This window comes from Pezoporus wallicus, unplaced genomic scaffold (genome assembly GCF_028554395.1).
Source record: "Pezoporus wallicus isolate ANWC-B61680 ecotype Strahan unplaced genomic scaffold, APGP_CSIRO_Pwel_v1 contig_8702, whole genome shotgun sequence".
Classification (NCBI taxonomy): domain Eukaryota; kingdom Metazoa; phylum Chordata; class Aves; order Psittaciformes; family Psittacidae; genus Pezoporus; species Pezoporus wallicus.
The window spans coordinates 1,643,556-1,658,936 of NW_026636754.1; the positions used below are offsets into that span (position 1 = coordinate 1,643,556).

Sequence of the window (15,381 nt, forward strand, 5' to 3'; positions counted from 1 at the left end):
ATTGAATACAGTCATGCTCATTTCACAATTGCTCGGTTAAAAACTTGCCAGGATTACCCATACTTGGTAACTACGAAACAAGCTCAGAACTGCCATCACTATTCTGTTGAACTTGAGTTACTAAAAGTTCTCCACACTCATTGCATCTTTGTTAAGAGAAGGAAATAATTAAGAAGCATCATATATCAGGTTTCGTAGCATCAAAAGCCAAATCAAGAGATCAAATTAGTCAATAATGAAATATATTTAGATAACTGAAGTAGTAGCTGATATTGAGTACTCATTTTTCAGAAGGCACTAACACAACACACTATGTAGTTCAATATTTTTACCCATCATTAAGTGCACCAATAAATTGCAAGAATACCTTCCAGGGTGTGGGATATGTTAAATTTGCTCCCTAAAAAAAGCATTCCAAGAAACACATTTGGGATGGAAGAATGCTTGATGCTTCAGCTGCTACCAGAATGTTGCTTCTGTTTTAACCCTATGAGTTTTAAATAAAATGGGAGGAACTTTTTCATTAACAAAACCTACAGAAGTTAATAAATTCTGAATAAGCTTGAGCAATACCTACCAGCATTTTGGCTTGTTGTTTCTTGCTCCCCTTCAGAGATCTATGTACAGACTCTTGCAGTGAAATAATCCACTCCACACACTTTATTAATGCTAGCATAACACAATAAAACTTTAGGTAATTAAGTTTAATGTGCTATTCAACAAGTAACATGGGATTTCATACTACAACTTACAGTAATCCTTTACAGTTCACAGTACCCTCACAGCAAAATCAAAATGGCCCAAAACTGCCCCAGTAGTCTTATACAAGAGCTTGATTTTCTTCTTGCTGCTCACCCTGGAAAGTAACATAATGACAAGTTACAATATGCCATTCAAATATCTAAATAGGAAATATGTTTGCATTGTTTCACAGTGTCTGTCGAGGCAAGTACATTCCCCTCACAGAATATTCTGACTTTAAAATAATGGAAAATATTACAATAATTCCATTAGTGGTTTTGTATGTGCAATACCTATAATCAGACCAACATATTTTTATGACATATATACAGAGATTTTACTATAGTGAAACACAGATCAACACTTAGCATTAAACTAACTGTCACACTAACCACTCAATCTTAATTTTCTGTAAGGAAGAGCCAGATTACACATGCACTTTCAAGTTACATTAGCGAAATAATCACAGGCTGTGGTTTGGGGGGGGGTGTGTTTGGTTGGTTGTTGGTTTGGGGTTTTTTTTTGAAGTAAAAACTACCTATGAACACTAAAGACCAAAAGCAGTACCTGCAGAACCTTTTGGTTCGATTAAGAATTGTTATTTTATACTTTGGCCAACTTGGAGAGTTTGAAAATGCAGACTACTCAAAGCATCAAAAACGAACTTGTTGGTAGAGCACAGGAAACTGTCCTACTAAGCAGGTTACTTTAATCACGTGGGTTTGGTTTGGTTTTTTTTTTCCCCTCTTTCTTTGAAATGTAATTTAAGATTTTCTTTCCTGCTTGCTAAGAAAGTCCTCAGCTGCTCACCTCACATGGTGTCATGCTAAGTCTTCAGCATTAACAGCTTGCTAGACTCTTCCTCATGGTTGTTCAGTTTCTTTTTGAGGGAAGGAATTAACACTTTACAAGTGCTTTGTCTGAACAGTAACCACGCAACTTTTCAGACAACAGGTTACTTCAGATAAAGAGAAATTCTGCAATGCAGACTCATGCCAGATCCCAGGATTCTGAGGAAAGCCATTCAGCAAAAGATCATTATGAAAGGAGTTGCCACTACCATTTTAGGAGAGACAGGAACTGGAGCTGAAGCCTGACTTCAAAGTCAGGTCTTCCCAACTTATCAGTTACTCCTGACTGACACCAACTCATCCTACAGGCTTCAGTTTTCCTCGCCAAACTGCTGTGACACTTTCAAGTATTTATTTTCTATTTGTATTCCATTTCTGCTCTTAGATACTTCCCAGAATCAAGTCCTAGGACAGTCAGTTCTACCATGAGAAACTGTCTCATCAATAAAAGAATAGGCAAAGGAAAGTTTTGAACTGCTATCACTCAAATATTGCAGAAGAATCCCAAATTCTTCAAAGTTTCCTCAAAAAATCCTGTTCAAGTACTTTGATTCATCATTCTCCGATCTTAATGTCAGAGTAAATAATAAACATTAAAGGAAAACCAATGAATCATTTATTATCTGCTTTGACACTTGTTACATGCAAACCAGAAAAATCATTTGCATCTAGACTGGTTAACATTCCAAATGTTAAAGTTGGATATTCACAACAGAAGAAGCATTAGAGAACTGGATGTACCCAAGAATCTAACTGGACATGGCTCAGTGACACTTTCCTTTGGCTATGCCCTGCCAATAATACTTTAAATGAGATTTCTGAACATACTCCTCTTCCTGTGTTATTTTAACTCTTCACAACAGCCACAACTCAGAAAACCCATACCATTTCACCTGGCAAGAACCTTGACATCCTGATGCTTGACTCTCTCAGTGTTTCTCCATGAACTTAATTCCCTACAACACCAATCTCTGAAAGCTAGCATCATAAGGCAAGAGTACAAAACCAAGACAGAAACCAAACATTAAAGCCACCAATGAAGCAGGCAAGTTTTCTCTTCTTGCCCCATTATCTCTGATATTTCCAGTTCCTTACAGTTAGTGTGCAGCCAACCTAAACCTAGCAGCATAGAACAAGAAGTATACTCTGTAAGGCCAAAACCAATAACAGCAACAGGAAAACATGACACCCAAATGCCTGGAAAGCAGGAAGTACCTGCCTTCATCTCCACCCTTCAACAGGAAGTCCAGTACCACACCTTTAAAAACAAGAAGAAAAAAAAAAGTATACATTAACATAACCACTGTTCCTTTCCAAAGGAAAGTCACTATTTTCTACAACAAGTAAAAACTTTGGCCACCCATCTAAAACCACCAAGTCAGCATCTGAATTTAGTCTTACTCTAAAGGCCCAAGTTCACCTACCAATGTGACTTTGGGCAAGTCACCAGTATGGATATCCCACAGATTGTAAGAAACCCTCAATAACATGAAACTACCTGAATACTACACTGTCAATGAAAACCAAACCCAGACACATCACCAGTAATGTAGTGTTTAGACACTGAAACAAAACAATACCCTTACAGAGGCCATTCAACAACTCCTGGTAGGTAAATATTCCCTAGAATAACACAGTGTGACCTAGGATGTCTGTCCCATAAAACTCCATTCTTATTTTTTAATCTCTTCTTAGGCAGCTGTCATTTCTTAGCATTATACAATTATGACTGCATACTTGCCTGATCATTTGTCCAGCATTTTATATACTCAGTGTTATTCAACATCTTCACATAGATATCATGAGACTGTAACAAAGCCTCATATATCTTACCTTTTAGGTTAAACAGAAGTTTTTCTTATACCAAACAACTTTTCACAGTATTTCTCATGCTCAGAAGGCTGAAATAAGCGATCAGTTAAGAACAAACCCTGTCTCACCTGTATCAAATCAGTCCCAGGAATTCAATTATTGCTGTACTCCAAACTAACATTATATTGCCAGAGAAAAATGGCATTTTGAAGAATGTACTTGAGTTTGCCAGCTTCATCAACACCTTATTTTCTCCTGACCTAGCTTCATAAATTCTTCTGTGCCACAGAACTGCATTCAAAACCCCAACTTGCTCACCTACTAAAATCAAAAGTAAGAAGAATTAGGAAAGTCACAGGCAAAACCACAGAGAAAACAAGAATCAGACAAACACGCTGCATATGTTACATACTTCACCATGTTAGTGAGGGGTTTGAACACACCATGCAATGCCAGCGTCATGTCCCACGTTTTCAGTGGACCCCTGCACACATGGAAAAATGCATTTTAATAAAGGTCAGATAACTAAAATCATGGATGAAATTACAATTATTCAGTAACACTGTTGTGGATAACTGAAACCTAAATAAAGAGTAATGGACAAGCATACCTATTTGAGGCTCCTCTGATTTCAAATGTGAATGTCTCAGTTACTGATGACACTGCGGTAAAAGAAATCAGCAGTCGACTGATGATGTGGTTGCCTCTTGAGCACGGCACTAGTTTTAGATAGGTTAACATGTCACTTTGTATGTCATATCACTCGGTCAACAATGAAACATTTCTGAGAAAAGTTAAAGCACACACAATTGCACTTGCCTGGAGACTGTACTCCTGTAAAAACCTAGCTGCTTATACAAGTGACTAAGATACATGCAAAGTACTGGCTATTTTCTTGTCCTGTCCCAGTCGTGAATCTTGTATGCAATTAAGGCAGTAAGTCACTGAACAAGCAGGTTTGCTGTGTGTACACTTAAAAGCTTTACAACTTTTCCAAAGTCTCTCTTAGGTTCTTGCCTCAGAAGGACTGGACCAACCCTTGTGTACCAACATGGTTTTAGCTAATAAAGCATGAATGACATGAGTTTCTAATGAACAAAATTAATAGTGGTAATAAAACCAATGTAAAATATTTTCAAATGCAAAACATTCAAAAAAAAAACCAGCATCACTAACGTGTCATCCTTCTCTGTGGAGGAGCAGTCAAGCAGCATCTCCCCCTCTTCTTTCACAGTTACAATTCTCACATCTTCAAGTCCAGAACAAGCAGATTCTTCAGACAACTGATCGTCATTGTCATACCTGCAAATACAACCCAAGCTGTTAACTGAGACATTTTTTCTGCAATAATTTTATTTGTTTTGTCTAGACTGGTATTATGTGCTCAACAATACAAACAACAAAAGGCATACATAAGCTGTTCTACAAAGGATATAAAAACATCTTCCATTTTAGTAAAATTAGCTGCACGCTTCCCTTTTTCTTACATAAACTCCACTGCATTTTTCAATTACTATCATGAAAAATATGTCATCCACCCTTCACATGTATAGAGAGTACACTACTAACATTCTATCAGCTGCTATTAATGAAGCGCTTCCTGGCAATGCTGCTGCTTCTTTCACAGTAATTCTTCTCATACCCTGAGAGAGGGAACGGACTGGAGCTTTTGACAATGGGTCACGGCTGTCATACCTAGAAAGAAAATAAGCAGTTGCTATTAATGTCAAAAATTATTTACTTGGTATTAAATAAATAGAGGAATACTGGGACAGTCTACTTACAAGTCCAGTAAAAACCCTGCAACTTCTGCATCGTTTCTGAAATCTAACTTTTCCTTAAGTGCCAACCATCGGTCAATATGATTTCCCACATAAATCCTTGTTTTCCCCCTTCTTCTATCAAGACTTTGCTTTCTCTTTTTCTTTTCCAGAAAAGACAGCACTGGGGGCCTTCCACATCTCTTTGGTGGTGGCGACATTGTGAGCCTAGGTATAAAGAGAAGACTGTTTAGTGAGTGAGAGCTCGGACTAACAGATTGTACCTCTGTGTTCGAGTCATTGTAGCGCAAACTGATAGACAGCCACGGTAACCCTTCTACTCCTATGAAGTTAAGCACATAAACCACTACAAACGAGCACGGCTCTCAGCAGACGCAGCCGCCGTGGCGCGCAGCCCTCACGGGGAAGAAAGGCGCGGCGGCACACGCCCACCCGGTCTCTCCGACGAACCCGGCCGTTTCCAGCCAGGCCACGGCGACGGGCCCCGGGACAACCCCACCTAAGGCCGCCCCTAAGGGAATACCCATTCCCTGCCGCGTCCCGAGCCTGCAGCGCCTCGCCGCCTCCTCACGCCCCGCCGGTGGAAGCCGCTGGGGAGGATCAGTCACTCACCGCCACGGACATAAACACAACAGCGCCAGCACCGACCGACATAAACACGAGGCACGTGATCAGGGGCGCGTGCTGATGACGCGCACGTCACGTGAGACATAAACACGAGGCGACCGCTCCCGGAGCGGGAGGCGTGGCAAGGGTCAGGACCGCCCGGGCACTGCTGGGCTGCTCCCGGGTTAAGCCGGGTGCCTCCAGATGAGGTTACTTGTGTCGTGCGGCTGCTGTCCCTGCGAGAGAAGGCCTCGGACAGCGCTGCTTTCCGCGGTGCGGGAAAAGAGTGCTTGCAGAGGTCGAGTACCAGTTTTAAGGAAACTGATTTAAAGCCTTTTTTAAACATTAAAACGTGCAGCTAACGACAGTCACAGTGAAAGCACTGCGTGCCCCTGATACAAACTGGCATCTGCAAGTTATTGGTGCAAAGAGGGAGCAGGTAACAAAATAGATCTTTAAATACTCGTTTAATAACTTAAGTAAATGTGGTACAAAAGATAGAAAACACAGGTTTTCCAGGCAATGTTCCCAGTCCAAATTAAAAAAAAAATCTTCTTTAATAATACAGTATAATACTGCAGAGGGTATTATTATTTTACCACCACAGTGTATTGTTATTTTACCTCCTAAAAGGCCAGATTCAGAGACAAAATCAGACATATCTTCTATGGAGCAGAGGATATGTGACATTTGACTTGCTTGTTGAAAGGGAAATACTAAATCAGTGACACCAGGAAAAAGAAAATGCATCTAAACTCAAAATCCACGCTGTCACAAACTATTCCAGCTGCAGCCAAACACAGCACATGTTCCACCAGTTTCTTGGCACCTCCACAGACTTCTATTTACACATACTGCATTTTAAAATCACTAAATCCACAGACCAAGTTAGCCAGCAGTACTTACGGATCATTTTAACCAAAGAGAGGGACAATCATACCTGCCAATTTATTATTATTTCTACTGTCAGTGTTGGTAGACTCACAGTAACAAGTCAAACAAGTTACCTCAAGAACTGACTGAAGGCTCATAGAAACATTTGCAGCTGCTGAATCAGCTGAATAACAGAAACAAAAATATTTTGTTTGGGTTTTGTCCAACTTTCACACAACTTGAAAATAAACTGAAGAAAAAAAGCCACCACGTCCTGAAATCCGTTTCACTATGTCATCTTTTACAACAGTACACAAGCAGATTTTCATGACACAGTGTGTGAGTTAATAGAAGAGGAATGAAAAAAGAAGCAAAGAAGAATTATCTTGGTATAATTATAGGCTCTCTCAAAACAGCACAAATTCTCAGTGGTACTTGTATCTAAGGATAATCCCTTGCATTTTAACCTTTTCTTAAATATGAGAGAATTCCTTCTCTGTCCCCATTATTTCTGCAAAATAGATAATTGGTGATAGTGTTTCCAATTAAATATTACTGTTTAAGAAGCTTTTTGTACTTATTTCTTACGACAGCCTTCACAAGTGTAGTCTGTATAAACACATTCACATTCCAAGTAACTTGTTAACCATGTTAACCACTAAAAGCTGTTTGCTTACAGGTTCCTGGTTATCCTGAAATTACAGAGCTACTGGGAGAAGTAAAGGGTTACTAACAACATTTACTTCCACCAAGTAACTTTGAAACAAAAGCAAATATGCAGCCACTTGCCTTTTCAGTATATTAAACAAGATCCTGCTGTCATGCATAGTAGCAAAATTAAAAATAGCATTTAAGAAATTAAGATGTATGCCTGTGTTCCCAATGATGAATTAATAGATAAGAAAAAAAAAAACAAAGCTTTTAAGTTAATGTATCTGGCCATACTTGTGGGGTTTTAAAGAGGTCTATGAGCCAGTATTAATTTCTCCAGCTTAAGCCAATCCTGGCTGTGTGGCAGACACAGCAAGGGAATGCTTTTAACTCCAACAATATTATATTAATGTTGACTTTACCACTTGGATGTCCATGCCAGTGATGTTAATATTTTGCTCCTGAACTGTTTCATACGAGTTCTTTAATAAACATGCGTTCCTGGTACAATGGAGTGTATGTTATTATACAGCAGCAGCAGCTGCCACTTAGGAATGAAATTTCAAAGCCCATACCCCAGGCTCAGCAAAGGTTAAGGTTCATTTTCCTCCCCAGCAAATGCAAAGAAACGTAACTGAGGACACCAGGTGCAGCACTCTGCCTCCTCTCAAACAGCCACTGCAGTTGTGCAGGAAAGAATTCCAGAGGTTTATATAGTTCATAGCAGTCTCTACTACATTACTTCAACTCACTCTTCTCCTCTTACCATAAAGTTCTCACTGAAAATCCCAGCTACACTATCACCTTTCCACTGATAAATATTTCACTATGTTTCATTAGTTTCCAGAGCAAACATCCTATCTCTGAGCTCCGTATATGTAGCTTCCAAATGTAAGCACACCAGTTACACACCTTACAAACTTATGAAGCTTCCTGTCTCCTGAAGCATGTGATTTTGGATATAAAATGCCCTATGCTGCTACAAGAGCAATCAGTAAACCCAGCAGTATGTTTAAATATTCTTGTTTATTTCATGGTTTATGTATATTTGTGAGATGGGATTGAGAAACTGCTCCCTGGATATGCCAATGTAAACTTCATATAGTAATTTATCTATGTAATAGAATTAAAACCATACAGAGATCTGGTTTATCTATCTAAGTTTCCAGAAAGCATGGGGATGCTGATCCTTTATCTGGTATATTCTCCAGTTATCAGCAATTAAAGGACTTTGAAGACAAACAGGGTCAATCCAAACCATTATGTTAAGCTGGCATGGAAAGACCTATACTCCATGAACTGAATCCTTTTAGACTGGGCTTTGTAATATCCTGCTGCAGTGGTTCTTCCCTTTGCTCTTTGTTACAAGTGTTATTCCTAGACAAAAAGTGATTTATGACACTATCACAAAGTATTTCCATGTTCCAGTGCAATACTGATACCACATGAAAAAATACAGCACTGGTATTAATTAATTATTCACAAAGACCAACTCTCTCATCATCAACAGCTTTAATCAGTCTGTTTCTCTTCTAACCTGAAACAGAATCAATTACAACAATTTAATAAAGAGAACTAAGAAAAAAGTTGAACACCACCAGGTTTATCACCATATAACTCACGGCAGCAAGTCTTTGCTTGTGTTCAAATCCTTAATGCTTTCAGAACAACTCAATTTATGAAAAACAGCATGCAAAAGATCAAGGTTTAAGTTGTAGACTTTCAGAAAGCAGGCTCATTTTCAAAGTTGAGCTTTCGGTCCTTCGGGGCTTCATGAAACTAGAGGAACTACTATATTCTAAGGGATTTTAAGAAAAATTAGCTGTACAGAAATCTAGCAAGACCTGAATTCTCATTGCATCTTGATCCGTGTAAACTAAGTAACACAAAAGTAGAGTTTCTTACCTTTATTGATCACTGCTGAGAGTGATTCATCACATTTAAATTCTTTCAAACAAGCTTTGTATCTTCAGTCTTTCATCTAAGTTATTATATCTAGAAAGAATAACATATTCTTATATTTAAAAGCAGTTAAGTTATGCTGTGTAGTACCTAACATACAATAAAAAACTTTCATGTGGAAAACGTGAAGTAAAAACCAAGTTGAGAGGAACAGTCAAACACGCAGAGTCATCAGACCAATAAGCTACTGGCATTTTAACTAGAGAAAAAGAGCATCTCTAACTGTGGAGGGCAACCTGAAAAACACGGTGCAGCTGAGTGTGCTCAACAGATCACAAAATGCTGGCATGAGCAGGCCGAAGAGAACAAACAGCTAATGTTCCTCTCCAAGGACTGTTTTGAATGGGATGTTATGAGAACAGCTGATATCTTGTGATTAACCACAGTTAAAACATAAAACAATGTATCCTGTGCAAGAATGATGATTTCTCAGATGATAGTGTAGTTCACTAATCTGAAGCAAATGTTAGTTAGATACAAGAACAAGAAAATGATAGTTGAAAATATGGTTGGGCAACCTTTGGGGTGGAATGTGTGTGTTGGGTTTTAATAGGTTATGTGTGGCAAATGCCTACGGCATACTCAAAGTATGTAATAGCGCGCTGTATGCTTAATAAATGATTCTGTACCTCCCTTCTCAGAGCTCGTGTCTCCATCTAACCATATAGTTGCTTCATGCTTCCTATTTTTACTTTCTTCCCATCACCATCTGCATCTGTTCTGCATTTTCTTCCAAAAAGCATCTACCTTGCTTAGCTTCACTACCCCATCACAGAATTCAGACTGAACAGGAACAAAATTCCCAATGCCAAAGCCAAAAAACCACTACCTGTTCATAAAAGGCCTTCTAAAAACAACTCTTGTTTTTCTTATAGTAATTTTAGATCTCTAAGAGAAACAGTCCATATTGATTCAATTCTTTGTTATGCACACCCTCTAAATAAAGTTGAGGGGTTTGGTCACCAGTACCTCTGGGGTGTACCTCTGCCTTCAGTACTGCCATTTTATAGAATCACAGAATGGTTTGGGTTGGAAAGCACCCTAAGATTATCCAGTTCCAACCCCCCTGCAGTGGGCAGGGACACCACACACTAAACCATGGCACCCAAGGCTCCATCCAACCTGGTCCAATCTTCCCCTGTTCTCTTGGTGGCCAGTACTGAATGCCACAAGAGTGAGATACTGTTGCCTGGAGAAAGGTGGTGAGCTACCACCTTTGCCAACAAACAAGAATTCCAGCTACTTTCAGTATCCTTCAGCAATAGAAAGTACTTCCTTATGGAAGCCATGTAAGCAATACTCAGAAGGACTGCCGGTTTTCTCTAGGAAAACTCAGAACACATGAGCTCCTCGAGAGGCAGCAACACTTGCAGCAGTGCTCCTTGTGAGTCCCCATTCTCCCTGGGAGGCTGCAGCTGAAGAGCATTTCTGATCCAGTGACAGATGGCTCTGAGGCAGCACTAGCACTGGTCAGGACAGTGGGGAACTGCGAGAGCCCTGGTGCAGGGTCAGAGTGATAGGGGCCCAACAAATCCTGTCAGGACAATTATCATCCATTCATCTACCTGCAAGCAGCTCAAGTGCAAGTACACATTTCGCTGGTTTTGTAACAGCTCTAACTAAATGTGTAGTATTTACTGCACTAACCCAATACTCACATGTCTTAATGCTCACACCACTGGCTGAATGGAATAGAATCCCTCTCACACCAAAACATGAGTGGTGATTACTCGGTTAACTACATTGAACTACCACAACTTTCTGATGAAAAATTTATGCTAGAAAGACAGTCTGCTTTCCCTAAGAAGACCTGCATGAAAATAAAAGCACTTTGAGGAGAAAATCCTCACATGGACACTCAGTGAAGCTGGAGGAGGCCACAGCTTCACCAGTGAAGCCCCTGCAAGCCCCAGGGGCACCAGCCTCGCACCGGGGCCTGCTCCCTACGGCCCCCGCCGACACCGTGGCAGAGTGGTATGGCCAGGGACGGGAGAGGACGCGACGGCACCAGCGGCCGCCATTGCATCCACCTCAGGGCCGGCGCTTCCCGCGCTCACGGAGACGCTCTCGCCACGAGAGCCCGGAGCAGGCACAGCGCTGCCTGAGGCAGGAGCCGCCGTTCCCTGGCGGGGCTGAGGCGGGGGCCGCCGCCCGCTGACTCGAAGCGGGTTTTCCCCACACGGCTCTCACCGCGAATGGAGCAGGGGAAGAGCGGGCAGGGCAGGAGCGACGGGCGTGAGTTTTGCCGAGGTAATTCAGCGGTAGGGATGTGCCTTCCTACTCCGTGCCCGAAGTCGTTCAGTGTGGCAGTTGGGAAGAGGCCTTCAATTGTTGACCAAAAAAGTATTGTGAGAAATAAAAGCGGAGCATGTGTGCAGAGTTGACGTGGGGAGCAACTCGGTTTTCCTCATTGGCAGCATGGGCTGAGTCAGATCCGAATCGGGCGAAGGACTGTAATGACAAGAGTGTGAAACAGAGCATACTCCTCACTTAAACGTGTGATAAACAGTGGTCAAGGGGAGCCTTTCCAGTGCCAGAGCCCACACTGCGTCCAGAGAGAATGAGCTGCAGATAAAATGTGGGAAAAAAACAACTTGATAAAGCAGATAAAACACAAAAAGGCGCTAGTCACTGACACTGTGCTGTGAGTCCTCAGGCAAGTGCCCGGAGGGTCATAAACCTCATGACAGACTTTCTAATTTTGCAAGTCATTTTTTTCTGCATCAACAACAGTAAATTGGATAAGCAGTATTGGCTCAAGTGCTAAGGAAAATGCGTGGATCCAGGTTGTTGTGTATAACCCTGCACCTCTGGATCTCGGCCTGAGGAGAACCCCCCACACAGTGCAGGAGGAGCCTGACCCAGGTAAGGTTTCCTCACAGGGACATTCAGGCATTGGTTCCCATCCTTGTGCCTTTGAGGTCAGTGGCTCTTTGGGGAGAGGAAGCAGTGTGAAAAAAAGAATGTGGTAACTGGAGGCTGTCCCTGTCATTGTCAGGACCCGGCTGAGTTCCTGGGCAGGGAGGTGGGCTACAGATACGGGGAAAAAAAATATGGAACGCTTCACGAATTTGCGTGTCATCCTTGCGCAGGGGCCATGCTAATCTTCTCTGTATCGTTCCAATTTTAGTATATGTGCTGCCGAAGCGAGCACGATCCACTGTTCCTCCCCTTAGCTATTTATAGCCTTGGAATTAGGACTCCGCAAGGACAGGGCGAGGGCGGGTGTGCGGCAGCAGCCGGTGCCGGGCCGAGCACCCTCGGTACCCACCGCCGGCGGGGCCGCGCCCGGGCTTGGCCTGCACGGGGGACCGCGGACGCGGGGGACAGCGGCTGCGTTCGGTGCCGTTCTCTATGCAAATGAGCGCAAAGCACACTGGGGAGGGGCGGTACCGGCACCCGCAGAGGGTGGAGGACCGGGGAACCGGTACGTTAGGAGTAGCGTTCGGAGTACGGTAAAGGCGGTAGAGTTCAGTTCTTTACAGTTAGCAATATTGATATTTTCTGTGGTAAAATATCGTCAATTTTACTTCGATTAGCTTATCAATTTTCTGTGGTAATATAACGTCGTTTTCGCTTATATTAGTTTAATACCTTTTTTATTTTGTGGTAATATATCGTTGATTTCACTTAAATTAGTGTAATACGAGCTTTCTATGGTAATATATCGTCGTTCTTAAATTAGTTGAATATCGACTTTCTATAGTAAATACATTGTAGTTCTTACTTAAAGTAGTTTAATATCAATCGTCTCTGGTAACTTACAGCACATTTAAACCATTTGCTGTTATTTCAGGTGTCTTTAAGCACATAGGGGCTGTAGTAGGGGCTCCCGCACTAGTGGGGAACGCTTTTACATGTACCGGGCAGGGGCTGCCGGTGCCCGCCGGAGCAGCGGCGGGAGCATGGAGGTCTCCATGGTTACGTGGGAGCGATCGCGGCGGCTAGTCCCCTCTAAGCCAAAACGGGGTAAGACTGTAATAAGCAGCAGAGTGGCGCAGCGGAAGCGTGCTGGGCCCATAACCCAGAGGTCGATGGATCGAAACCATCCTCTGCTAGCCGGTGTTCCGTTTTCATCCTTTTTCCGGCGGAGCGATCTGTGGTGAGCAAGAAGGCCAGGCTGCTTTGCAGGCCGTTCCATGGCATGGCGTGAAACTCGGCAACCGGTGTGTCCGTGATCGCTGGCTTTTTACTGTTATTTTCGCTTGTTTATGGGCGTGGAGTTGGTGGTGTGAGTACAGTTGTTTTTCCCGAAACCATCTTGACATGTAATGTAGTGGGTGTGAGTAAAGGATTACAACCTTTTCTTCTAGCACTATTTGATGATTTAATAGAACCACAGGCTTCTTTGAGCTGGAAGGGACCTTAAAGCTCATCCAGTTGCAACTGCCTGCTATGGGCAGGGACACCTTCCGCTAGAGCAGCTTGCTCCAAGCCCCTTCCAACCTGGCTTTGAACACTGCCAGGGATGAGGCAGCCACAGCTTCTTTGGGCACCCTGTGCCAGCACCTCAGCACCCTCACAGGGCTCTCATCTCAAACTCCCCTGTCAGTTTAAAGCCATTCCCCCTTGCCCTGTCCCCACAGGCCTTTGTCAAAAGCCCCTCTCCAGCTTTCTTTTGGGCCCCTTCAGGCACTGGAGCTGCTCTAAGGTCTCCCCGGAGCCGCCTTTTTTCCAGGCTGAACAAGACCAGCTCTCTCAGCCTGGCTCCATAGCAGAGGTGCTCCAGCCCTTGGAGCATCTTTGTGTCCTCATCTGGAGTTGCTCCAACAGTTTCATGTCTTTAATTATGTGTAAAAAGCTTGTTGCATCTGTTTGTAGCTTTTCCATGTCTTGTCTGTTTAAATGAAACATTCTGTTACCTATATACACTGGTCAGTTAATAGCAAGAGAGGAAATAATCTGGCAAACTAAAACAATAGTTGAGACAAGGAGGCCTGGTTCTTTTCAGATATAGCAAGCAAATACTCAAATTTGCATGAAAGCAAAACGAGTATACAAATGTCAAGTAAGAATCAGTGCATGCAGTATTGGAAGTCTATAATCGAGCTTTAAATTGAATTATCTAAGAAATAGCTTACTGATGGTTTAATGCTAAGTTGCTTCTAAATGTATGAACAGTGGATTGTTACATAGAATTTACACATACAGAATGCATGTAAGTGAGATCCCCTCAAAAGGAGTGCGCCGGGGGTCGGTTTCAACGGTTCCATGGTGTAATGGTTAGCACTCTGGACTCTGAATCCAGCGATCCGAGTTCAAATCTCGGTGGAACCTGATAGTTTTTGAGTGTGGGTGAAGTTTTTCTTGCTGCCCGTTGTCACGAAAAATGAGTTTAGGGAAAGCAGTGTTTTTCACGGGCAGTTGGAAAGCCATAAATTGCCGACATCTCGTGCTACCTGGAAAACGGATTTAAAAACAAGGAGAAGCAAACCATAGAGTTTTACCAATTTCCCCTTCCCACCCCCTCTATTTGTTGTAGGTAGGTTAGGACATTCTTACATCTATTCTCTGAAAAAATTCAGACATGCCATAGTACACTGAAACGTAAGGGATTCATTTTAGCTCTACGCCGTAAACAACCTGTGTGGTTTGTTCTAACTCCAGCTCGTGCATTAGAAAAGCACGAGGCTCTCTGTGAACCAAGGTTATGGCTTCAGTGGCACTGAACTCCCTGCCCATCCAGTGGCGAGTGCCACCGCCCGGTTCTATGGTGTAATGGTTAGCACTCTGGACTTTGAATCCAGCGATCCGAGTTCAAATCTCGGTAGAACCTACGACGCAGACTGCTCTTTTACCCGCCCTTGGTGGCCCCTCGCCGGCGCAGCTCGTTCGCAGCGACCTAAAAGGAGGAGGCTTCGCACGATAGCCTAGATAATGAGCGCCGATGCGCAGCACAGCTGGGTGCTGGCCAAAACATGGGTGAGACCCGGGAAGCTGAATGGCAAGTGGCTTTCCTTGATCGTAACTGTATCGCACTATAAAAATTTTCTTAAATTGCACAGCTGTGCAAAAAAAAAATCAAACAAGACTTTAAATAGTTATTACTACAGTTTTATTAGGTCTTTCATTATATGCTACCATTGTTTTATATTGTCTTAAAA

At 42.4% G+C, this 15,381-nt stretch overlaps 1 long non-coding RNA gene and 4 other non-coding genes across 5 annotated transcripts in view; 3 read left to right on the forward strand and 2 right to left on the reverse strand.

The window, feature by feature from the left end:
- Window positions 1-689: 689 nt before the first annotated feature.
- LOC130595062 (uncharacterized) overlaps window positions 690-15,381 on the reverse strand; it is a 73,337-nt gene continuing 58,645 nt past the window's right edge. The window contains exon 2 of the long non-coding RNA XR_008971211.1: window positions 690-3,420. This is a non-coding gene — a long non-coding RNA (uncharacterized LOC130595062). The remainder of the gene's footprint in view (window positions 3,421-15,381) is intronic.
- On the reverse strand, window positions 12,325-12,431 carry LOC130595069 (U6 spliceosomal RNA). The gene has a single exon (XR_008971213.1). It is a non-coding gene; the product is annotated as a U6 spliceosomal RNA (small nuclear RNA).
- On the forward strand, window positions 13,264-13,335 carry TRNAM-CAU (transfer RNA methionine (anticodon CAU)). The gene has a single exon. It is a non-coding gene; the product is annotated as a tRNA-Met (tRNA).
- On the forward strand, window positions 14,483-14,554 carry TRNAQ-CUG (transfer RNA glutamine (anticodon CUG)). Its single transcript has one exon. It is a non-coding gene; the product is annotated as a tRNA-Gln (tRNA).
- On the forward strand, window positions 14,982-15,053 carry TRNAQ-UUG (transfer RNA glutamine (anticodon UUG)). The gene has a single exon. It is a non-coding gene; the product is annotated as a tRNA-Gln (tRNA).